Raw genomic sequence first — 24,888 nt, 5'->3', positions numbered from 1 at the left:
AGGGTTGGACAGCTAAGATTAGTAATCCTTCATCCCTTCCTGAGGAATGGCTGTTGGAAGCCTGTTGCACCTGTGAAATTGGCACTTCATGTTTAAGACTTCTGGTCCAAGGGTTCATCACTGATTCTTATGCCTACTCCCAGGTGCAGGGAAGAACTGAGGGTATTGCAAAGGAGGAGTTATGAGCTGAGACTATGGCGAAGTGTTATAGAGACAGGATGCAAGCCCATGGAGAAATGAACTTCATTGGCTTGCAACAGCTGTTGTGCCATTTCTCTAGGTGACTAGTCATGCTGGTGAAAAGTCTTTTCACCAGTATTAGTTTATTTTGCTTGAGGAGTTACAGTTTTACAGTTACACAACTTACTACAATTTGTTTTTACTAGTGTATTGGTTATGCAGGTTTACTTAAGAAGCTTCAGCAAGCATGTTAATTGTAGACCACAGCTAGGTCAAACCTGAAGTTCAGAGGTGTCCAAACACTTCCTGTGACAACTGTACTGTGGGATGCGCTTCTGGGTTTCATGCTCCACTGATTTGTCTTCAGTTTTCCAGGATAGCCTAAATGCTCCACAAATAATTCCCCATGAGCTGAGCAGGCTTTAGTGGCTCAATAGACCCTATGCTAGACCTTCTGCGTGAAGCTAGCGTTGCCAGATGGCCCTGAACTAGCAGCATACCATTAAAGACGTAAGGATCTTCATAGGAGTTCCTGCATGTGGAAAACGTGAGTATGTCTACAGGCTGCTGCAGAGTGAGTGTGTGTGTGTGTGGGGGGGGGGTTTCTAGAATCTTGCAGAAAATCTCGCATTAAATCTTGTATTTGCATGCACTAGGTTTTGGTGAAAAAAATACTTTGACTTAAGTAATAGTCAAAAGCTAAAACTAAACTGAGTGAACTAATTGCCAGTGATTCAATCTGCTGGTAATACTCTGATCCCAAAAACTGCTGATGCTCCTCAGTTTATGGGGTAGATGACTTTCTTCTATCAATCCTCTCTATAATACATTACTACACTTGCACTTTTTAAAAGGGTATTACAGTTTGTTCTTGCCATAATGTGTTTATTTTCTCTTCCTTCTAACAGATGTTAAGCAATTAGAGAACATGGCAGAGCAACATATTTGTACAAATGAAAGGAAGTAAGGAATAAATGTTCTGAATATTATACTTCCTAATAAGATTAATTCAGTAGCATACAAATTGTGAAGCGCAGCCCTAGCAGCAAGCGGGCATTTATCTGTGACTTGCTGTAATATGCAAGATATCTTATTAAGGTAGGGAAGCAATTTTATACACACCATGGAGCCCCATTTTAAGCCTGTGCAAATTTGCACAATGTGTATGTGGTTTTGGGGGGGAGGGGAAGGGAGGGCTACAGTGATTATATTCAGTCAACCTATTAGTTTTTTTGACACACCACTGCAGACAATGGAATGGTGAGCTCTACGCTGTCTTACGAAGGTTTTGCTCCTCTTCAGAGGTTTGTGCCTATCCAAATATGCTTTGCTGTGAAATTGATTTTGTTGCTTGCCTACATTGAGAATTGTTACTAGTCTGAATGCTTTTTTAAAGCAAGTCATAGGGTTAAGTTCTCCCTCCCAAATCACTGTCACATCTGTTGAGTCATCTATTCATTATTCATCTATAAGCAAGCACCGGAGAAAGTAAATAAGCTTGTCCAAGGCCGGTGTCAAAACAGATCAAGCTGCAGAGCTTCCTATAGCATGTCCTATGTGAATCCTTCTGTCCCACAGTGTTCCCACAGCAGCTGCATCTTCCAGCTGAAAAAGGAACAGAAGTTTTCCTTTCCCCATACTGGTACTCATGTAGACTGGAAATAGAAACTGTTAGCTTCATCTCTTGCTTTTCCTAGCCTGCAGTGACCCATGCCCACCTCACAGCTTTGGTCTTTGTAACTTCAGGAGAGGTGTTTGCCTCTGTCAAATATCTCATCAGAGTTTGTCGAGACCAAACCCTCTGCTGATGTACCTCAAGCGACTCAGGAAGAGATTAGGAGGCAACTCAGGTCTTTATGCAATGCAAAAATCGAATGAGCCGAGTCCAAGGAGCGTGTGGAAGATGAACAGGTGCTTAAAACCAAGCTCTGTTAATCACAGGTGGTCACAATGTTATGTCCCTCATCTGGGAGCCAAGCCTGACCCTCTGCTCTCCCTGTAAACTTTTCTTAATGCAATTTTCTTCCCCCTTTCTACTCAAAGACTTGTTTAGTTTGCTTGTGTTAAAAATGCACAAAAGCAATACCCAGTTTTCATCGCTACCTCTTTGTGTTACTAGTTGTGCTCCTTGTCTTCAGTTGCATGGTTAGAGAACGCATTGACAGTGCATCATTGGGGTTAATCTCTTCTGTTCTTGAAGAGGGAATGGGTCAAAGGAATAGTGTTTGAAGCCCTATCTGTTCATAGCGGTGATGGTACGTAGCTGGCTGGTACAAAGTAAGGATGGCTACTAAGTTCCTTCTGCTTTAATCAATGCACAGAGGTAGGAAACATTTTCTCCTCCCTGGAAGTTCTACCTGAAATACAGAATGAACTATTGTCCACTTCTAGATCAGGATCTTACTGTACCCTTTGCACAAACATATCAACACAGTTCTCAACTGAGAGCTTACTGTTTGGGTTTTAAGATAAGAAATGAGTGTGTACAGTAGGAGTTGTGAAGTTGGATGACCATATTTACGTGTGGAACTTCTGCAACACTTCTCACTTGAGACTGTCAACTCTGTCAGTAAATCTGACAGATGTACTTTGCCTTGCACAGTAAGTCTTCAGCTGTTTCAAGTGTGTGCAGGGCACAAACATGTGCCTAAATAAGCATGTGCTCACTTACATGAGCACTGTGGGCCTTCTAGGGGCTTGTAATGACAATATAGTGTCAAGCCAAGCATACTTTGCCATCTTCCCTTCTGTTCCTCAAGCATATGGGGAAATTGGAGACTTCTGATTTGCCAAGTAAGAAACTCAGCTTTGATAGTGTAGCCTGCTTTTCCTAACAGACCTGTGGGGCATAGCTTGCACTTATCCATTCCAGGTCCTGACAGGACCATTGTCCTCAGTACAGGATCCATGTGGCCTTACAGCCTGGGTGGATCCTGTGCTGAAGATTATAAAGGGATGAGGTGGGGGAGAGGCAGAGCCACTTAGTTCTACGGCTTCCCCCTGCTGCAGTCTGTTTCAGTTTGTTAGAACTTATGGGGTGTTATTGTGAGCCTTTGGAATAAAACTGCAGTAGCAGTTCTGGGAAGGAAAGATTACTCAGCTACAGGAAAAACCTCTGCAGTAGAGAAGAGTCAGAGGACAGTCTCTGCAGCCTTCTTGGGTTTGTCATTTGAGTGAGTTGTGTATTAGTGCACTAACTGAAGAAGTCCTGGAAAAGACTTGTCAAGATTTTCCTGGCTTAGGAAGAGAATAATATAGCAGCCTTTATTGGAACTACAGCTTGCAGTAAAATTGCGCTTCCTTCAGCAGTGCTAATGTCTGAAGCTGTGAAGACATGCTGAAAACTGGACTACTTCAGTGACTAGGTTTAGAAATACTCCTTAAATACTCTTTTAAATTCATGTCTCTGTAACTGAGGGCAACAAATCTGTCATTCTGATTATTTATAAAAATCATATAAATCAACACAGTAGCACATGACTTTTTTAACCAGTGAACACAAACCAAACTGAAGTGAGACTTGGACATCAACATTTGAGCATTAAAACTAAAAGTAGTGCTCTTCACAGATGTTGTAGAGAATGATGGAAGATAGTGCTGGAGGGGACTTTAAAAAAACCCCCCACCTAATCTGTCCTTTTGCCCAAGGCAGGATTGACTCTACCTGTGTCAACTCTGTATACCTCATCTGGGCAGATGGTTCATGTAATGCTGATCCTGCCTTAGGGGGTAGGAGATGGACTAGGTGACCTTGGCAGTTTCCTTCTAGTCTTATTTTCTATCTGTAAGTCTGAAGGCAGAAGTTTTGAGTGCTCCATAGATCATGCTGAAAGGAATGAGAAAGCATGGAGTCTGAAATAGTCAGATGTGTGTAGACTGCTTCCTGCTGTACACTTACAGAACTGGGTACTTCCCTCATCCCAGGAGACAGTCTCCTCTCAGAGGTGAAAGAGGAGTATGTGTTCAATAAGACACTTTGTTTCTGATGAGCTTTGCTTTCACAGAAGAATCTGTGAAAAGATTAAGGTGGTATGTTTCTGAGAGGCAAATATGAAAATGAGATTAAGTTCTCATAGCAACATGTTGGTTGCGTTCCTGTGTATCTCTCTCCTAACCTTGGACCATCCCTAACTATAGTGTTCTCTGTCTCAATGGATTACCTGTTAAATCCGATAGCTTCCCCACCCTGACCTTGTGCAATTATAGATTGATAAATACAGACTGTAGTCTGCTCCCAAAGGTTTTCTGACAGTACAACATACTTAGGTCTGTTGTTGCAAGATTGTGTTTGGAGGTTAATGCATAAAGCACAGCGAAGAGACTGACAGAATTAAAGGTGTGGAAGCTGGTTTCTGATTTATTAATGTAAATGAACTCTCAATTTTGTAGGACTTACTGGCTGTGATATCTTTGAAGTGTTACAGAATTCCTTTTAAATATTGGGAAATAGCTGTGCACTGTACCCTGCTCTTGTTTTACTCATAGGTGTAAGTCAGAAATAGCTCCTATCAAGTCATTAACTTGATGTAAAACTAAAATGAGAAGAAAAGAGAACTAGTGTCTTCTGAGAGAATGTGCCGATGTTTGGAATAACCTTCAAGGTTATTTCTCTTTACTGGATAGACACGTTACTGTGTTTAGTGGATATCTTCCCCCTTCCCCCCTAGCTAGCGAGAGGAGAAAGAGAATCATACTGTCTTATTGCATTGATCTTTTACTGCAGTGTGCATTTATAGCGGAGAATGGCAGGTTTGGGATAGAATGTGTCAGCTCTTAAAGGGTTGCCTTGTCCTGTCAGAGTCTAGGACAGGTGATGGTGAACTGAATTAAAACTATTGAACTATTAAAACTAAAAGTGAATTTGGGCATCTGCGCTTAAAATTCATTTCACACCTGTTCTGTCTTTGGGGTGAGTTTTTCTAATATTAGTTCTTTTAAATGAATCAGACATCACCTTTGTTCATGGTTAGGGAAGGTTAAATTCTTCATTTGAAGGTCGTGGGTCATACATGCTCTTGAAAGCTTTGGTTGCAGTATCTGGCTTGTAAGTTGCACTATGACTTCCTTAAGGAGACGGGTTCAGAATTTCATTTTTTACTTGTTATGTTAGAGATAACACATCCTGAATCACAGCACAACATCCCCTGATCCTACTCCTGTGAGTCTTATTCCAAGAGGAAAGAAATTTGGTTCATCAATATCATCTAAGGATTTTTTTTGAAGAAAAGAATGTGACCCAGTTCTCAACCTGGAGAAGCTGGAATTAGAGTGCTCATGCTGAATCATGGGAAGGTCTTGGAGATGAGGAAGGAGGATGGTAGAAGAATAATTATTTTAAAAAAAAGGTAGCGTCAGATTTTGGTAGATCTTGGTCTGTATAATGATGCTTCTTGAAGCAAGTAAAATAAAGTGACTGAGAAGAAGGCTGTACCTGCCAAAGGGTGGCTGGAGATAGTGGATGAAGAGGTATCTTTCACGCAAGCAGTTGTACAAAACTCTTCTGGCCTTAGTGACAGTGTCCTAGTTCCTGAGTTGGGCTGGATCTTGGTGAAGAGCAGAAGTGTTCTGTGGCCAAGTCACCCCCTCCTTTGGGCACATCTGCTAACTTGGTGGCTCTGACTGCCTGCTGGAATCCATAGGCAGCCCAATGCTCTACTGCTCTAATAATACCTGCCATGCTTGGGAACCAAGGTGGGTCCAGCACACCAGGCCGATGGTAGAGTGCAATGTGATAGGGTATGCTAGCCTAGCAGTACATTTTTTTCCCTCTAGAAGTAGGCCTATGAGCCATTTGTGCACCTGTTAATCTTTTTGAGCTAAGATATGTGCTTTGACTCAAGGGTCATGACTTTAAGTTCAGAAAATGTTTATCTTGGAGATTTCCTAGATGTGTGCCCCCATCCCCCCAGCTGAACTGCAGTAATCTGTTAGCAGAAAAATAAACTTTTTAGCCTAGAATAATTGAGTCATTGAATAATTGAATAATCTGCCTCAATGAGGATCTACTTCTCTACCATATGAAATTACAATTTAAAAGGAGAAAACTTTTTAATTCTCTTCTGCAAGCTATATATAAAATATAGCAGATTGGCAAAAATGTATTATTAAAGCTATCTATTTTTCCTGGCATTCCTGTAATTTAATAAACTGCTTGAGCTCTCTTTCTGCAGATTATGACATCACAAGGATAAAAACCCATTCTTTGATTAATAGCTATTCAATCAATTCCCTCCCTCCCCACATACTATCTTAAATGTAATGGAACAATGCAAGCTAATTTTTGTGAAAGTTTGTTTTGGATAGTGGGACTAAATGACTTTGAAAAACTGCAGTGGTGGCGGCATGAGCCATGTGAGACTTAAAGGAAAGGGAGAGAAATGCTGCTGTGTGCCCACGGATGAAGGGGGTTCTTTCTCCCAAGTAACATTGCAGCTGTAGGTAACTGCAGTCCCTAAAGGTGTCTGCACACTCCAGTTTATTCTAGCCTTAGAGCGGCAAGGGTAGGATTTTTACCCTCGGGGAGGGAGGAAAAACTTCATAAACTTTCATTGTTATTATTCAGGAGGGAGGTGTTCTGCAAGTATCATGATCAGTAGTCAACGCAAGGGAATATTTGTTGGCTTTGCAGCTGAATGGGTCTGTGTAATGGCTTCTGGTGTGTTTCAGCAGTGCTAGTGAATTTGATGCTTATGTGCTTTGTTTACTAAAAAATAATGCCATTATCTTATGTATAAAATACTTTCATTATGCAGAATTTCAGTGATGGAATATAAACTGCAGAAACAGATTCCATCTTCCTTAACAATGAAAGAAAGACTGCTAATGACAAGAGGTGAATTGTGTTTTGAGGACTATGTATAATATGGGGCAGACAAGAAGTTGCTACAGTCCTTGGTATGAAGCTTGTTTCCATTGTCATCTGTGTGGAGTTGAAATCAATAAAACTTGAACATGATCTTTTTTGAGGGAAGTTAGGTAACCCCAGGCTCCTCTACATTTTTGAGGAGGAAGAGACTAAAGAAAGAGGAAGGGAGGAAACTTAGTATGTTCAGCTAGGCCTGGGGTTTCTGGCTCTCAGGTTTGATCAGTCTTGAAATAATAACTCTGTTACAGCATTATTCATCTATGTACTTCTGTTCTCTCAATTTGCATGAATTTTGTTGTTCCTTTTTTTAATTCAACTTCTCAATGCAGTAAAACTGACCTGGAAGACAAGCCTGGCTTCAGGAAAGCAGCTCCTGATAATCGTTTAGGTGGGAGTTTGGCATGGTGGTGACATAGCCATGCTCATTTCCTGTAGCTTTACAAAATCTAAAAATACAATTTGTGAATAGATCAGATCATATTTAACATTAATTGTTTTAGTTGATTGACTGAGAAGGATTAAGTATAGTATGCGTTCCAGTATAGACTGTAATAGGGCTTCTCTATGCCTTCTCTTCCAGGATTCTTTTAAAGCACTGAATGAATTTGTTGTCCAAAAGTCTTGTAGATGAATGGAAGGATAGAAACACTAAAAGGATTGTACTAAGTCATTAAATGGTGAAGAGTCAACAAGATTATAATAAAGTTGACCCTTTTTAAAGAAGGGTTGTACTTCTGAGACTATTGTGTCAAATGCATGTGAGAAAGGTGCAAGAGGCTCATAGCAAGGCCATGTCATGGTTGACCTTTATTCCCAACAACCTGTCTCTGTGGCATTGAATCTTACATGTAGTACTCTTTGTGCAAGCTGCGTGTTACGGGGCTTCGTCAGGACCTTGGAACAAATCCCTTGAGCCAGGGCCCTGCAGACGGTTTCTTTGGCTTTGAATTAATCAGAGTGAGCTGATGGTAAGGGGTGGCAGATTTTCTGTCAGGAGATACTTGCTTAAACAAAGGACTAGCCGCTGAACTTTCTGCTCCTGTGTTTGCTACTGAGAGCACAAACTTTGAGTCAGATAACACCTTCCCGTTCCAGTTTCCAGTTTGGAAGACTGGGCTACTGGTCCCCTAGGACTCAGTACTACAGTATTCAGGTTTGTGCATGGAAGCCAGGAAAATCAAATCTCCCCTTGTCATAGTCCTGACCATTTGATACATAGGAGCAGTGTAGAAAGTGGTCTCCTGATAACACTTCTGACCCTCAAAGCATCTCATGGTCTGTTGTGCCCCTTCTGGTGCAAAGAGCAGAGCTGTTACCACTATAGAGGGAGAAATCAAGGCAGAAGGTGCAGAGCCTTGCCTCCAGTTGTGCTAGAGTATGCAGAAGACAAGAGTCTAGAAACTATGGCTCACAGTAGTAGCCTTGCATGCTAACATCTGAGCTGCTATTTCCCTTTTTCTGTCCCCTTCCTTGCTCATATTGACTGTTAGAGCACTCCATAGCTCATAAGAAAATAACCAGCTGTTTGGTTAAGTGGATTTAGTCTATCCTTCAAGTTGACAGACTATTTTTATTAGATACTGTTACTTAATGAACTCTTTTTGTGGCAAATGTAATTCAATACAGATACTGATTCCCAGTTTGTCATCGGTCTTTTATAAAGGAAAAAAAATGGAAAAAGACTTGATTCCTTTATCTTGCTAGGTTAATTGCATTAGGAATATTGGAGAAAAACAGCCAGTGGATTTAACAGCAGAAAAATCCAAGATTTTCTGCTTAGAGGAAATGTGAATTTACTGGGGCAGAACACAATTGACTGTAGCCAAAGCAAATTCTGATCTGAGTTTTCTGTTAGAAAAAATTTACTCATATTTTTATTTTGTGAAATTCCTTTGAAAGGGAATTCTGCAGCTGAGCAATAAAGGAGATGCAGACAGGCAAGTGGAGGCCAGAAGAATTTAGGACTCCCTAAAGTAATAGGGACTTGGCCAGGGAGCTGCAGGTAACATCAGGTAGCTATGGGATGCACTGGAAGGGAATGTCCATAAGGATCAAGCCAGAGGAAAGTCTGTGAATTCTGTTCTCTGTGCCTCTGCTCCTGAGGACTTCTGTTTTACTGTTTTTTCTGCAGTTAGTGCCCCTAAACTGGATGAACAGACAATTCCCCTCTCCCCACCTCTTAGAGGTTTGGAAGGTATGTGTTGTGAAAGGCTGGAGTTCTGGATTTCTGAGCGTGACCTAAAGCTCCTGAGAACGGGAATACCTCTGTAGCTGTAAGTGGGGCCCATAGCCCCATGTTGAATAATGGGCAAGAGAGAAAATGCTGACAAGTTTCTTATTCATTTCAGTACACTTCATCCTGTGCAGAGAACAAGGTAAGCATTAGAGGGAGGACATGGAACATGTGATCCTGCCTTAATGTGCTGGTGGTACTGACTGAGGGATACAGCAGTGGTTTGGACCACTTGTGTCTCAATTATGCCGTGGCCTTTTTCCTCACAGGACCCTGGAGGCAGCTCACTTTTGCATTCTGGCTAAATTTCATTAAAGACTAATAGCAGTGTTTTGACGTAGTATCCTGAAGGATCATACAGCTTTCCCTTTTCTAGCCTGAGCTGTGGCACAGTATTAGTGTACTTAGTTTAAGACTTGTCACTAATGCTTCAAGTGCAGGTGAAACGACCGCTTCATAGATGGTCTCTGTCAGTGTGTTCCTTTTTCCAGGCTTTTTGGATATGAGGTATGCTGGAGCTGTAAGGTCATAGTTGCTGATGCCTGTGGGAGTTTATAGACAGCACATGGGTTTCTGCCCCCTCCCTCCCTCCGTGATTTGCTTTGGCATTACTGTAACAGTCTTTAAGATTGTATTATATTATCAACCTGTCATGTTACCCACAAGGCAAGGAGAGTGAAAAAAGCATTGCTTCATGAAAACACTAGATGTTCTTAATTGCTAGTCTAATTTATTGTAGTTGGGCTTTTGGTCTACAGTGATATGTGGGGAAAAAAGGGCACATCTTAAAGCATGAATTTTTCAACATGTCCTAGATCAACTCAGCTGTCTGGGTAACCCAAAATAGATGTTGATGCAGTGTGGGAAGAGGAACAGAGTAAACTAGTGATATGTTCAAAATATCACCTGAAGGATCACTGTAAGTCTGTCAGCCTTACCAGAGAAGATGTAGTCTGTGTGAATTTCTTTCACTTCAGATAAGTCTGCGTAACTAAGTTGTTCTAATCATTCAACAAGATTAATCCTACAGGATTAAAGGAAGAGCTAAATTTTGAGTTAAACTTGTTTTGTATGCTGGGGGAGAAAACTGAATCTGGCACTTGTGGAGCATCTGGGCTCAGATCCAAAGCTCAGCGAAAGGGAGGTTTCATAGCCCTTTGCGTGGATATGAGCCACTACTGAAGTCAGTCCTTTGTCTTAAAAACGTGCTTTGGCTGTGTCCAGAGGTTAAGCACTTTTGGTCTCATGGGCTCCCCAAGGAACGAAAGGTGCTCTGTGCCTTGTAACGCAGTAACTCTTTGCCAAATGCCAGAGCTTTTGGCAAGCAAAAAGTTAATTTTACATCTGGACTTCTGCTCATATAATGTCCTTTGCAGGCATGATGCAGATAGGCCTTCTCAAGTCAAGGGGACCTAGCTGTGTCTTTACTGGATGTAGGGGTGGACAATTAAATTGTTGGCTCTCTGGCTGAGGCTCTTCACCAATTTTAAGGCTGGGAGAGACTGTGATAATTTCATCTGACAGGTATAGCATAGGCTGTAGAATTCCAGGTAATGACTCTTCTGACCCGGCAAGCTGTGGCTGAAATAGACCAATACCCATTGTTGTTGTTGAGAGAAGCCTTTCTGCTTTGGCTCTATGGTTATGGTACAGGCTTCAGAGGAAGCAAAACTATGTTGCAGGGGAGAAAAGCTCACTGTCAAATGTTAGAATCTGAAACTCTAATGACCAAGTCAAATAGGATTCTTCACACAAGCATCATGCTTGATCTTCCTTAATATTGAAGTCAGATTAGCATCTGGCTTAGCGTTAGGGTTTGAGGTAATAAGACGAGAACGTGTCAGTGTGGAGCTATGCCACCCAGCTATTGAATGCTTTTGTGCTAATCTCACTTTGAATACACAACCAAAGTTACGTCTCTGAAACTTGTGTCCAGGATTCTTTTTTCTACCTGCATTTTTATTGCAACAACATTCAGTTTTGAGCAGCTTGGGCACTTTTCAAAATGTTTTTATTATTTCTCTCCATCTTATAAAAAAGTCCCATGTTATTCTCTAATGCTAAAAAAAAACTTGTTCAGATGAATTGTCATGCAGCTGTTTCTTACCATGTGGGATCATTTTAGACTGAAATCTTCACTTCAGGGAAACATGGTCCTTTTATGACTGTAGGACTCTTAATAGATACCAGTTTTCCTGTGTGAGCACCAGAATAGGAAAACAGGGATCACTTAAAAGTTTACACAGCTCCCACTGGAAGAGTAGTAGGGGTTAGTCCTCATAGCTCCTCCAGGTGTAGAACTAAACCTAAAACAAAAATTTAAATTTGAGTCTAGCCTTGGGAGATCCAATTCCAACTCCCAGATGGTACCCTTTTTTCCTTATAGTGGGGCTTCTGAAAGCATTATCTGTCTCTTATTAAGACATGTAATATGGTACCTGGAAAGATGATCTAAGGGAATGGTGTGCTATTCCTATTTATCCCATAAGTCTTAAATGAAAGATGATATATGGAACTTGCGTCTCAAGGGAAGTTATTTCACCCACCCTTGAAATATGTTGATTTTTCAACTGCAGTTTTTATAGGAAGGTATCAAAATGATTCCTTTCACTTTGCTCTGACAGTGTCAAAATATTTTGGTTCCTATCGTGTTGAAGCATTTTTTTTATGTTGAGAAGTGTTTAGACTTTCTCCATAACATTCATTGGGATTTGTGGCCATGATTATCTTATAACATAGTATTTCAGCTTTATCCAGAATGAACCACTTTGTTTCTCCACCAAAATTTTTTGTGTGCCCTATAGTAAGTTTTATTCTTCTGTTCTGATTTGAATTTTGGTAAGAAAGCAACTGGGAAACCCAATTACCAATTACATCTGTAGTTCAGCAGCTGACAAGCCCTCCCACGGAGTACTCAAACTAGAATTCAAATCAGCATGGACCTACCCATAGGAAGGAGAAAATGGATACCGTGGCCCATCGCCTGCCATTGCCAATGGATCTCGTGCATTGCTGGATAGTTTAGGTGGAGTTCTCTGCTGGTATGAATAACCAGGCTGAACCAGGGGGATGTAGTTCAACAAAGGAGTATAGGGTGACCGGAAAATCTGCTGTGGGCTGTAGGGAGTTACCTGAGGAGAAAAACAACAAACGAAAGTGAGAGTGCATTGCTTGTTGCCTGCTCCAAAAGTAGAAACTGGAGCTGACTGAAATATTTCAGTGTTGGAAATTTTTTTGGAAGAAAATACTTTTCCAGACACTTTCATAGGTTTTCTTGAAGCTTCTGGCATCTCCTTTTCTCCCCTGCTGTTATCTGTGCAAAGACTCCTGATGTCATTCAAATTGGGCTCAGCCAGCTTAGCCTAAGGAGTTTTTCTTCATGGAAGTCTACTCTTGTGGGCTCCTGCCTTGCTTTTCTCTATGTTCTGCTTCCCCAAGATGGCTAGTATTTGTAAGCGTTACAAGCCACTGCAAAAACCTCCAAGACTGCCATACTTTCAAAGCAAGGGTGGTTTAGCTTTTCCCTGATTTATTTTCTCTTAGGTGTTGATCTTTTTTCTTTATCTAGAGAGTAGACGAGCTATTATCTGACCAGAAGAGCTGTGTTGAGATGGATGCTGGTGAGGTGATACCACAAGCCTTTCCCAGTGTCTCTTAAGTCCCTTAGTTGTCGAAGCTGATCTTATTGCAGTCTGCCTATTCTATTCTTTGTTCATAAATTAACTTAAAATATAAGTGCATATTTCATAGCGTTGATTTTACTCTTCAACACAAGTCTCCTAAGTCTCTAAAAGACCAGAGCATATGCAATAGATATTTTTTAGTTAAAGGTTCAGAGCCATCTCTTGAACTATTTGGAGCAGATGTTACTCCAGTGAACTGTATTAACTTCACACCAGCTCATCTTGCCTCTAATCTGTTTTTGCAGTGGCACCAATGTTGATCTTGGCCCATGACAAACTGCTCTGACTAATCTATTGTGCTTAGCATTTGTGTTCTGTGACTTTAAGCAAATTTATAACCATTTAAACGCACCTGTCTGGAATAGCATCCAAAGGAAGGGTGCAAAGCTTGCTGATAAGGGATCCTTGCTCTTTGATACAGGCCCTGCTAAGTATACATAAGACATGATGTTTAAAACAGTCCTGATTGGTCTGTTAATTATTGCTACTGTTGTGTAAGCTCTTCAGGGGAATGTTACTTGTTCAAAGGAATCCAAGTTGAGCTGAATTTATTTCTTAGCTTTGGGCGGATCTTTTAAGTCTGAGGCATCCGGTGTATCAGTCTGCTTTCTGTTCTGTAGTTCTCTGGGAAAGAGCTCAGTTTCCTGTTGACTGCTAAGGGTGGATGAACCATGCACTCCTGTGCTAAGTAGGTCTCCACTGCGCTAACTAATCATTGATTTATTGGGAAAGGGGAGAATTTGGAGGCTGTAAATGTCCAGGGGTGCTCAACCTGGTACAATGTGTGTGCTTTGAGTTGTGTGGCTGGTGACAGGTATTGGTAAGGGAATGTACTTGTAGGCTGAATTGAGTCCTGTTTTTAAAAAAAAAGCTATGTTTCTCCATGGAAGTTGGAAGGAATTAGGTGAGCGTAGCCCACAAAGCCCGTGGATACGTGGGATTCCTTTCAACTTCAGCATTCTAGTTGGTTTCTTTCATATGAGGTCCTGCCTCACTAGACTGAGAAAGCAATGTCCTAATCTGTAAACAAGGCAGTTGCATCAAACATATTAGTAATTGATTATTAGGTCAAAAATATGCTTGTAAATGCACTTCATCACCTTCCACTTTCCTCTTATAAGAGAGGTTGATGCTCAGTCAGTATATCAGATGTGTGAGTAAAACACCATTCTTTTATGTCATGAATATCTCGGGGTGTCACATGTGCTGTTAATGGCTTCTTTGTGACCCAAAGTTGCTTAGTGTTGATCATAATAGGATATCAGTCTGGTTTCTTTTAGGCTCTACCCTACAAATTGGAAAGCAGGTTTCAGAAGAATGGGTAGCTAGTGCCCTGGTCCTGTCAAGAAGGGCTTGAGGGTGTTCTCCTCCCTCCTCAAAATGTGGATTTATCTTATATTACCTGGAACTGAGGGAAGTTTGAATGGTTTGAGAAGACAGGAGGTGGAGGGAAGCTCAGACTCAACCACACTGGCTGATTTAACGTTGTGGTCGTTGTAGTAGAAAAGCGTGGAGTAAAAGTGTTCATGTTGTATTTATTTTTTCTGTCCAATGTTGCAGTAGTTACTGTAAAACAAAACAGTTAAGGATACTAATAAACATGCATTCTCTTCATTAATCTGTAGAACACAATTAAAAGACATACTTTTGCTTGTAAGTAAAATCTGTTCAAGGTATCAGTTGTTTTTTTCAGACTATAGTTCTGCAACACAGACCCAATCAAACAATTAGCAGATCAAATTCACTTGTAGGGCAATTAAACCCTGACACACAGGACTTTAAGAAATAAAGTTAATTGCCTGAGCTATAAGAATGAATGAAATAAGAACAGAACAAGAACCTTTGCCCAAAGTTCAAAACTCTCTCTGAGATTAGGAAATAAACAATCATCTTCTCTGTTGTAACATTTAAAGTCTCCAGACTGATAAATCTAGCCCAGAGATGTAAATGGTAGGTCTGGGCATGCACTGTTATCTTTGCCTGTTCGGAGATGCCTGATGGAATCTAGTTATCAATGCTGTATGGAAATGGGGACTTTGTAAGCCTCCTGCAGTGGGAACCCAAAAAATCATGGTTTTAAAAAAAAAAAATCGGTTTCTAGAAGATACTGACTAAAAATAAAAATCTCCTTCCAAAGTCCTATGCAGAAGATTCATTGCATGAGGTCATACCCTGTTTTTTCCCCTACTTCTACATGGAAGATCATTGGATAGATTTGTAGGTAGAGGAGAGGAGGACACTAGCGTCCTCTAGTAAGAAGTAAGAGTTGTTGTGGAAAAGATTAGTTCAGTAGCTTTCAGTCTTATGCAGAGTTTGGGAAGGACCTCACCATAGAGCAGGCATTGCAGTGATGCCTCACCAGCTCCTTGTCATCTAAGTTTTTTGGCTTATGCCTTAGTTTTCCCTGATTCCCAGCTGATGTCCAAGGATCATGCCTAAATCCATACCTGGGGCCTGCAGTGCCTCTGTGACTGCATCAGAATCTGTTTTGGAGCAAATCTTGGCAAACACTGGGAGCTGCTGCTTCTGTCCTGCGGCTTGACTTTCTCCTGATGGTGAAGATGGCGTGGCTGCACTGTTCCTTGTAGAGCTGAACATGCTGCTATTCTGTATAAACTCCTTAACTGCCTTTGTTTCCTGATTGTCTGGACTTTTGGCAGTGTCTGTGCGTTTTGGCAGAAATGGCACCACTGACCTGCTGCCCTCCATGCTGTGGATGCTTGTTGTGCTGCTGTCCTCCAGCCCTTTAGAATGCTTGTGGGATTTTGCTGAACACAGAGTCCCAGCAGTGATGGATTTTGCAGAAAGCTGAGCATCACAGAGAGCTCTTAGTTTCATCTCCCTTTCTCTGTTTCCAATCATTGTTCTGTATATACTTTCAAGTCCCTCTGTTTCATCTAACAACTGACCTCTGTAAGAAAATGGAATATGACTGCTATTCAAGGAGATCTGACATAAAATAGAGCTAGTTTTCTTGCTTCCTTCTAAACCTTGCATTTCTGTCTCATTAATGTTTTGTGTAAGACTCAAGTATTTTTGCTCCACCAGAAGGGGAATTTCATCACTGACACAGTTCTTTTCCAAAAAGCTGCATGAAAGGAGGGAAAAAAGTCTTAGTTGATGCACATCCATCCAAGATTAAAGCTAATGTATGACAGCATTATAGGTATGCAAAGCATGATTATAGAATCTATGCTGAAAGGTTTGTGGATAAGAATGTATTTTGATTGTAAATAAAATGTAAACTGCATGTCAGATGATCATTCTTTGACAACAGGAATGAGTGAGTTTGAGTGCCATAATATTAGAGCGGTTAGTAATTACTAATGAACTGTTATCACCCCACCAGTTTATAAGGTGGGAAAAGTCTTACTGCATTTACAGAATTAAGCTGCAGAGGGAGGATTCCAATAGACTTGTTGCAATGGATTAACATCTGCCTGCAATTGGGAAGTTAGATGTCATTGCTCCTGTGGAGCTGATCACCAAGTAAACCAGAAATCAGATGCTGAAGTGTTGTAATGTTTCAATCTAAACAGAATCAGTCCAGATACTGATTTGTGTTGGATTGCACAGCTCTGCCTTGGATATGGTGGTGACTGGAGGGGCATGGCAGGCAGATGCTGGAGGCAGGAAGGTAGTAGCTTCAGCCAACCAGTAACTTGTAGTTGCAAGCATGCAAGAGCCCTAATATGCAAGTGACTTACTCCAAATCAAGACAATATTTCAGTTAAGTGGAGGATGAAACATTCCGCTTCCTGAACTCAGTTTAGTCACCTGCAATCCAGAGACTTTTGACTGCTATGGGGACTACTATAAATTGCTTCCCTGCTTTAGGGAGGGAAGACAACTAATAGTAAAACAAATGTGTGTTGCAGACTGTGGGCATAGCTTGGAGGCCGATTAAGGCAGTATCTTAGCTGGATGAATTGATCTTTGAGAGCAGCTTGCCATGATACTGGAATGAATGTGTTGGGACAGTGCAGCTGTTGAGGAAAAATCCTAGGATGGACAAAGAGGAGAGCCAGTCCGCTTACTATCTGTATTTGAGAAGCACTTCCCCTCTCTAAATGGCACTTATATTCAAAACTACCAAAGCTGTATACAGCAGAAGTTAGTCTTTCAGATTAGCCCTGCAATAGAAACTCATTTTCAGAAGGGCTGAGCGCATGGTTGCAGCCAGCTATCATTTTTCTACAACACTCTGCCTCAAGGTAGACCTCTGTTCCTGTTAAACCTCTGTTCCTGTTAAAGCTCCAGTTGGACACAGATGCTCACTCACCTGGAGCTCTCAGTATGGCTACACTCCAGGTAGAAAGCTTGAGTGTTCAGCAGCAGACCACTATCGAAGCCCAAATCCTGAATTCAAGAGCTTAAAATTAAGCTTGCTGGCTCAGAACTACTGTCCTGTGCTTCCAGGGGACTGTAGCAATGAGAGCAGTTGAAATGTCTGCTTTATGTGGTTTTCAGCTCTCTTGCGTGCACCTGGCCTCCATCTTTTCTTTGAATTCTCCTTCTGCACCAGCACCTTTATTAAATCATATTCATGTGATTTTCACTTCACCTTTCACAGACAGTAAATTTAACTCCCTCACTCTGGATGTGAAAAGTTTTTTGTTTTTTTTTTTCTGGACTGCATATCTTGTTCCAGTATCCCTAACTGAAGAAACCTTGTTTGTTCTCAAGACTCTAACCTTGTGAAGACTTGTGTGCACAGCTTCAGCCTTCAGGGCTCCATGGATATTTTTTTTTTTTTTTAATTTTTGCAGGGTGGGGGCCTGAATTTCCTGGGACTTGTTAACAATTTGGTTATTGCTTTTAAGACTTTATTGGAGCTGGATGTAGTAGTGCTTGTACTAGTTAACTGCCCCTTGAATAGGGAGATAAGCCTGTTGTGTTGTTTAGCAGGTGGTGTGTGTATTGCAAAGCCTGTCTATATCCTCAAAGTCCTCTGGGACCTTACGGAGGGGCTGCTGTCAGGACAGAACAACTTTGTTCTTTTTTCAGGCCCATGTAAGTGTCTGTAGTGGTTACCCTCTCAAAATACTGATTTAAATTCCAGTTTGCTTTTTCAAGGTTGGGTATATTCAATAACCTAACATATCAGTTTACTCTTCTCAGCCTAGGGAAAAGACTGGTGCTCTTTACATGTACTATATAGATAAATATATGATTTCTAGATAGACTGCTAAAATTAGGAAATTCTGAATTATAAGTGTACTTAATTGTATCTAATCATAGGATCACTATATAATTAGTAAGATGTGGCTTTCTCTCCCCTGTTTTTAAAGAGTAGGGGTGGTCTTTAGATAAAAAAAAAAAAAAAAAACTTCTTTAGCATACTGTAGAAATTAAAATAGCAATGGTCTAGGATATTTCTGGCAGAGCTTGCTGTTTACAAACATCCATTCAAATCTGTGGGAGTCCTATCTGATGATTTCAGTCTGCAGTCTCAATTTTGCAACTTTTTACTGCTATCTTATATTCTTGTTAGTATTGCTGTTGATGGTGGTGAAACTGCTTGTGTGTGCATGGCCCTGCACCCCCTGCACTGACTGTTCCCAGACCTTTGGTTCTCTTCTGCATAATTACAATGCCATGGGAGAAGTGGGAAGAACGGCTTTAACCATTCTGTCCTTGGATGCAGAGACAAGCTTACGTCTTGGCTCCAAAATAAAGCTTTTGCAGAAGCAGAATTTCATTTTCTTGCTAAAATTGAGGGAGAAAATAACCCTCAAGAAAGAAAGCAAATTTATGAAAGAGGGGCAGTAGGGGGAGAGTTTGTGCTATATACAACTTCGCAGAAGGGGACAGGAAAGGAAAAATTTAATATAGAAAAAGTTTCCTGATAGAATTTTCAGCTGTCTAAAGCTGACAGGATAGGAGATATGAATGTTTTTGTAGGACAGTCTCAAATCACATGAAACACAGGACTCCTGTTTGATAGTTTGTATGCCTTTTAACAGGGTTAAATGCAGTGATGAAACATGACAGAGCCAGCCATGTCAGTAATGCTGAGAGGATGTGATACTCTGGTTCAGGAAGCAGTGACTCAGGTGCTCCGCTTGGAATGCAAACATGTTTCTTGGTTGCACTGAGCAGGCAAACATGCAGGTAGCAATAGATAGGTGTTGAAGCCTCTGTAGGTGGTACATTAATGAGAATGTTACTAGAGTACTGTGTCCAGGTTTGGTGTTTCCTTTCTTTCAGAAAGGATGCTTACAAATATGGAAAGATTAAGAGCTACAAGATGGATGTGTATCTATATATACTTTGAAAGATCTTGAAATACTCGATCTACATGGGTGGAAAATCTTTGGGAGGAGTAGGCTCTTTATTTTTTAGTATAGGAAATTAGACTGAACTTTTTAAGTTGTAGGTATTTGGCTATGTGAACTTGCATACAGAGGTAATGGCTTCTTCATCAGTCATATAAATTAAGGCCCTCGTGCTAGAGGGATTGCTTAACTGAGCCAGGAGTAGCAGTTTTAATGCTGGGATTGCACCAAATTCTCTGATGTGGGTTACGCTGTAATGCTTGCAGTAAGTGTTCTGCATTTCTTTAGTGCCTTCTATCTGAAAAGGTGGTTAATCTTGTACTATCAGCAATTTTTGTCTGCATTAAGAATTTTGTTGATGCTGAAATGCTTACGTATCTGAGGAGGGTTGGGGGGGGATGGCAGTTCAGCACTTGTTCAACAGAAGTCCAGTGATGAGGTTCAGAGGGAAAAAGTTTGTTCTCTTGAAGTGCCAAAATTCATTGTATTGAACCAAATTCTGTGGTGCTGGGTTGGATGTGCACATTGAACTTGAGCACTTGTGCGCTCAAACTTGCACGGGCTCAGAGAGAAATCGAGTGGTAAAGGCTTGGTGTGCTACACTACCCTCACGCTGTGCAGCAAGAACGAGTGTGAGCTTTACAATGCTGCAGCTGAGGTGGCCTGATTTTGATACTGCATGCTTTAGGAGGTAAAATTCAATTTTACTTGCTCTGCACAGAAGCCTTGGGCCAGCTCTGATATCTCAATGCGTGCTGAATTTCAAGTACTCTGCTGAACAACAGGTTGTGCTGCTTTGTGTCCTCTACTGTGCTCAAGCAGTCAGGCACCTGTCCCTGCTGCTCTTCTCCCAGGAGATTGAGCATGCTTGTAAAATTAGTAGGTCACAATGTGATTAAGGTTTGACTTAGAGGGTCCACATTCAAAAACAGAGTGGAGAGGAGAAAAGAATCCAAGTGTGCTGCTCACTTGTCCTTGATGGAGGGTGGGCAGTAGGGAGGAGGAAGAATCTGGGATCCCCTTTATTTCTTTGCACAACCTGTTGACAGTTATACTGACTGTAGCTGGAGAGACTCAAAGTTCAGGTGACAGCTGTTCTTTTTTTTTTTTTTTTTTTTTTTTTTTTCCAGAACTACAGTTTTGGACTTGTGTGTTAAGTTGCTGGAGTCCTGTGTCTGATGTTTCCAAGTACCTTTTACAGGCATAGATGAAGGATCTGGCAAAACAAAGATGTGAACACTGCTTGCCATGTCCTTAGCGCCAACTATGAAAACTTAGCCTGTGAAACTTCTTCCCCTTTCTCATCGAAGGTTATAAGCTCTTGTAGGCAATTAAGTACCTGTTGGTAAATAATGATATACTTAGCAAAAGGGGTCCCTCCCGTCACCCCTGCTCTAGGTGTTCTCAATAACTTGCTATTCTTCTGTATCTGAATACTCCAGGACAAAACCAGGAAGGTGAAACTTGTTTGCTCAAAAGATTTGGGATTCATTTAAAAATGAACATGCTAGCTATTTGCATAAGTCAATATTTTAAAATAATTAAAGATTGCTAAATCAAGCAAGGTCACGAGGTATAATCTTTGGCTGCCAGTGTTGTTGCAGCTGGTGAACTGGGTAACACCCTTACTGACAGTTGGCGTATACTGAGAGATTTTTCTTGATCTGACTTTCTATTAGTCTTTCAGGATGAAAAGAGCTACCTAGGATAGGGCATGGAAGCTTACACCTTCAAGGTCAGAGGGTAGAAACTTGACCTAGGGCTGACTCACTTGAACAGTTTCTATTTTAAAGCAGTTCCTTGAACTCGGGACAGTAGTTTGGTCTTAACAGTTCAGTTTGGCTCTTGATTGTTGGAAGGTTGAGAGGCTTTGGGGTCTTTGAACAACTAATGACCAATGTGTTCTCTGCTGTACGAGTGTATATCCAAAGAGTACTTCTATTCTGAAAAGCCTGTTAGCTAATTATAGGAAAAAAGTTGCTAAAGGAAATGGCCAACTTGATTTGCCAAAGGCTGTAGACAGTTGGTGAACAGTGAGTAGCAGTTATTTCTCCTGAACCCCAGGATAGTGTGTTAGCTGCTGGACTTCACTGGCTCCTTAATTCCATCTAAATGGAGGTTGTTGAATTTGTCCCAGTTCCTAGCTGGTTGTGTCCTGGCCACAGCTTTCATCATGGGATTCTAAAGTATGCAACCTCACAGTAAACAGAAAAAAGAAAAGGATTCTAATCTACTGCCTCCTCCCAGTTACAACAGCTTTGGTGCAATTGCAGGGTGTGCGAGCTAGAAGTCATGTTGGCTAGGCTGTTCTTGCTGCACTAGACTTCCTGCAAAAGACCAGGTCTGTATTCTTTAAAGGGTCATTTTTCCCCCTGTAAAACATGTTTTGAAAATAGTCAAGATTAATAGCTCATAGTTCTTCGTTGGTACTTACAATGCCTTCCTTACCATGATGCCTTAGCAACTGGCAGGACCAAAATATGTGGCTAACAGAGCAAGTACTATTTGTAAAGATGCTTCAGTCATATAATTTGATGTACCACCATAGGCTAGTGTGACTCCATTGGCTTCACTGGAGCCTTCACTGATTTACCTGGTTCTACTCTTTCTGTATTCTGGAGACTCTCTTTAAGCTTGGTTTACCTAGGATTCAGAGGAGAAAGACCTTGGAGTCCTGGCTCTTGACCTCTTTCCCAAGTTTCTCACTGATATGCTGGTAGGTACTTCCTCTTTTGTGCCTCTGTTACCTCATCGTGTGTTCTGAAAGACGGTCCTTACTCTTTCTATGCCGAGCAAGATGGAGCAGCATAGCATTTAGGCTTTAAGAACTGGACGTGTGCTAATACTTGCAAAGTAGTGGCTGCATTTGTACATCTTACTTTTTCAGGAGTACATAGTAAATAATGTCCTATTAATCTGAAGAGCATACGTCCTTGGCTTACTGTCACTTGTCCTGTGGAACAAGATTTAGTGTAGAGTCTATCTGTGCTAAATTCAGCTTTTCTTTGTAAAGATCAGCTGTTTAGAGTAGTTTCCTTATAACACTTTAATTTTCGATTTGCTGCTTTGAATGCTGCTTTTGCTTCTTCCTGTAAATATTTTGATGTGTGTAGTTATTTTTCTTTAAATGCTGTGGAGAAGCAAATGCAGCAGCTGCTTATGATGCTTCAGAATTTGAAGTAGTTAGATTTCATTGGACATCATTTTCCAAAGGAAATTGGTTATAGTGGAAAAAGGGAATATTTTATTCCATTAGGATGGATGTCTGAAAGCAACCCATGCGCCCTCCCTCCTCCCCCCACCCCAGATTTTCATTTCATCAGGTTGCTAAAGCCTAGTTCAGAAAAGTATGAATGAGAAAGCAGCAGTGTTTCTGTCTGGCACTGGGCAATACTTAGAGATCACTCACTCATTCTGGGAGTTGATGCTCTCTCTCTTAAGGGCCTCTGACAGCTTTGAGTAGAAAGCAGGCTGCAGTGGAGGTGGTAATGATGTGAACTGGAGCTCTTGAAGAGAGAGACCTTGAACGCGTTTCCAGATCTCGTGGCAGGCTTTGTCCAAGCTATCCTGGGGAGTGTTGTGGTGGATCCAGATGTGCCTAGGGAAAGGTCCTAGGGGGAATGGCCCTTCTGCTTTTACTATTGGAGCTGAAAGCCCATTCCCACTACTGAGCATCTTTCAGCCTCTTCACGTTCACGGATGACCTTTTTAAAAGGAGGGTGTTTTTGTAGGTAGTGAATGGAATGAAGAGCCCTGGTAACCACGGAACTGCTGGGCCTGGCAACTGATATGAAGGATAACAACCAGAAGTATCTGCTGGGTTCCCAGCAGCCTCCAACGGAAGAAATAGAAATGGCAGCATGAAGTCCTTCAGCAAGGCTTGAAAGCACACTCTAGCATAAATCTCCAAATAAACTTCAGTCTTTCCAGGTTCAGCAGTCAACTCTTCCTAGTTTTTCCTTTACCTGAACTGTCACTCCTCAAGTGTCTGCAGGTGACTAGCCCTGTGGGGTCCACAGAGGACTGTGGCTCTGCAGGGCACCCCTTGTCTTGTTCTCGGTCCCCTCCATCTTTCCACTGATGCTAGGTGAGGAGCAGAGAGGCCTTGCATGAGTTAAGCAGCGTGAAGACAGAAGGGGTATTCCTACTCCTATTTACTCTATTTTATCCTAGCGCAAAGAGGATGCAGTTCATCCCTGTTTCAGTAGTTTCTCTCTGAAACTGCACAGCCCAGTCCACTCAAGATCCACTCTCCACCGCAAGTCATGCACAAGACTGCTCTATCAGGGAATAAGAACAGGAGAAACTAATTTTGGGGCAAATCTCTATTGCTAGCTGAACTTTTTTCTTTTCTACTTGCTGCCTTCTGTTCAGGCCTTAAAAGCATCTTCATTGGCTTTGACCTAGTCAGTGTGCACACAGGTTAGCTGGGCCTGCTGTTGCTGGGTTGCTGCTGCTATTACAGTATTTCTAGTTGGGATCCCTGACTCTTCTACCTTTCCAGAAGAACAGTGACACTTCTGTTTTCTGTGACTGAGAAGGAATATTTTTAGCCACCTTCCACTGCTATGCAAAAAAACTTGCACTCAATTTTGGAGTTTGCATGCTTTTCAGCATCAAGAGGGCAACAGTTTTGCTTTTTGGATTTGCTTTTCAACATCCTCTGTGGCATTTCGCATGCTGGCTCAGATGGGCTGTAACAACTTGATCTTGTATAAAAAATACCATATAAAAAGTATTCTTCTAAAGTAAGAGGCACTTACCCACCTTCAGATGCAACAATTGGTAGCAAAAAACCTCAACCTTCAAGGTAGTTACATTGTACACTAAAATCTTGGCTCTGTACTTAGCTCCCTGTAGATGATCCAGAACTGGACTCTCCTGTCACCTAAGTTAAATAGTTACTGCAGTGTCTTGTTGATAGAGATGTTATTCATAGCTGTCTTAGCTCATGGTTAAGCCTAAATGAATACTGTTATATACCCTAATAGGGATAATATTTGGTTACGAAAGAATAAATAATTGTAGCATTTAGTCAGATGTTTCATATTCCCATACCAAATTGCTAATCATGATATTCTTAATTCTAGGGAAATAGGGTCAGGCTCTCATAGCAGGAATGCCTTATAAGATTCCTCACTCATAACTGGAGTGGTGGTATTTATAAGCAGGGGTACTATCTATGTTCACTGGAGCACAGTGTGTGAAGGAGGGAGAAGGAGAAAGAAGGGCCCTGTGGGGATGTAGCTTGGTGTCAAAACGGGAGGGAAGACCTGGTTTTGATGCTCATTCTCTTTAGCAAGTCTTTGACCTTATCCAGGCCTCGGTTTCTTTTGGTAGGGTTTGGCCAAAGCGCTCTTCCTCCAGGAAGCCATTGTGAGGGCTGATTCATAGCTGTGAATCAATGTGGATCCTGCTTGAATCAACCAGAAATTGTGGATATTAGTTACTATTATTTACTCTGCTGGGAAGAATCACAAAATAGTTTAGACTGTTCTGGCAGCGAGGGTGAGGTGGGATGAACTGAATATAAAAATGTAAGCTAAATGTCTTTGTGGAGAATGTGGAAGGCACTGAAGCCTGAAGGAAGCAGTCTCGTTTGAGCCCTGGGTCTGACTGCAGGTGGCAGTGCAGAGCAGAATTTCCCTG

The 24,888-nt window shown here is 41.4% G+C and overlaps 1 protein-coding gene across 1 annotated transcript in view; it reads left to right on the top strand.

Annotated features, from left to right (window-relative positions):
* The first annotated feature begins 646 nt into the window (after positions 1–646).
* CSMD2 (CUB and Sushi multiple domains 2) overlaps positions 647–24,888 on the top strand; it is a 373,566-nt gene continuing 349,324 nt past the window's right edge. Inside the window, exon 1 of the mRNA XM_068917408.1 lies at positions 647–727. The gene's annotated coding sequence lies outside the window, so the exon portion shown is untranslated. The remainder of the gene's footprint in view (positions 728–24,888) is intronic.

This window comes from Struthio camelus, chromosome 23 (assembly GCF_040807025.1).
Source record: "Struthio camelus isolate bStrCam1 chromosome 23, bStrCam1.hap1, whole genome shotgun sequence".
Taxonomy (NCBI): Eukaryota; Metazoa; Chordata; class Aves; order Struthioniformes; family Struthionidae; genus Struthio; species Struthio camelus.
Note: the sequence above shows the minus strand (reverse complement) of the source record. Positions and strands in the feature narration are given on the sequence as shown.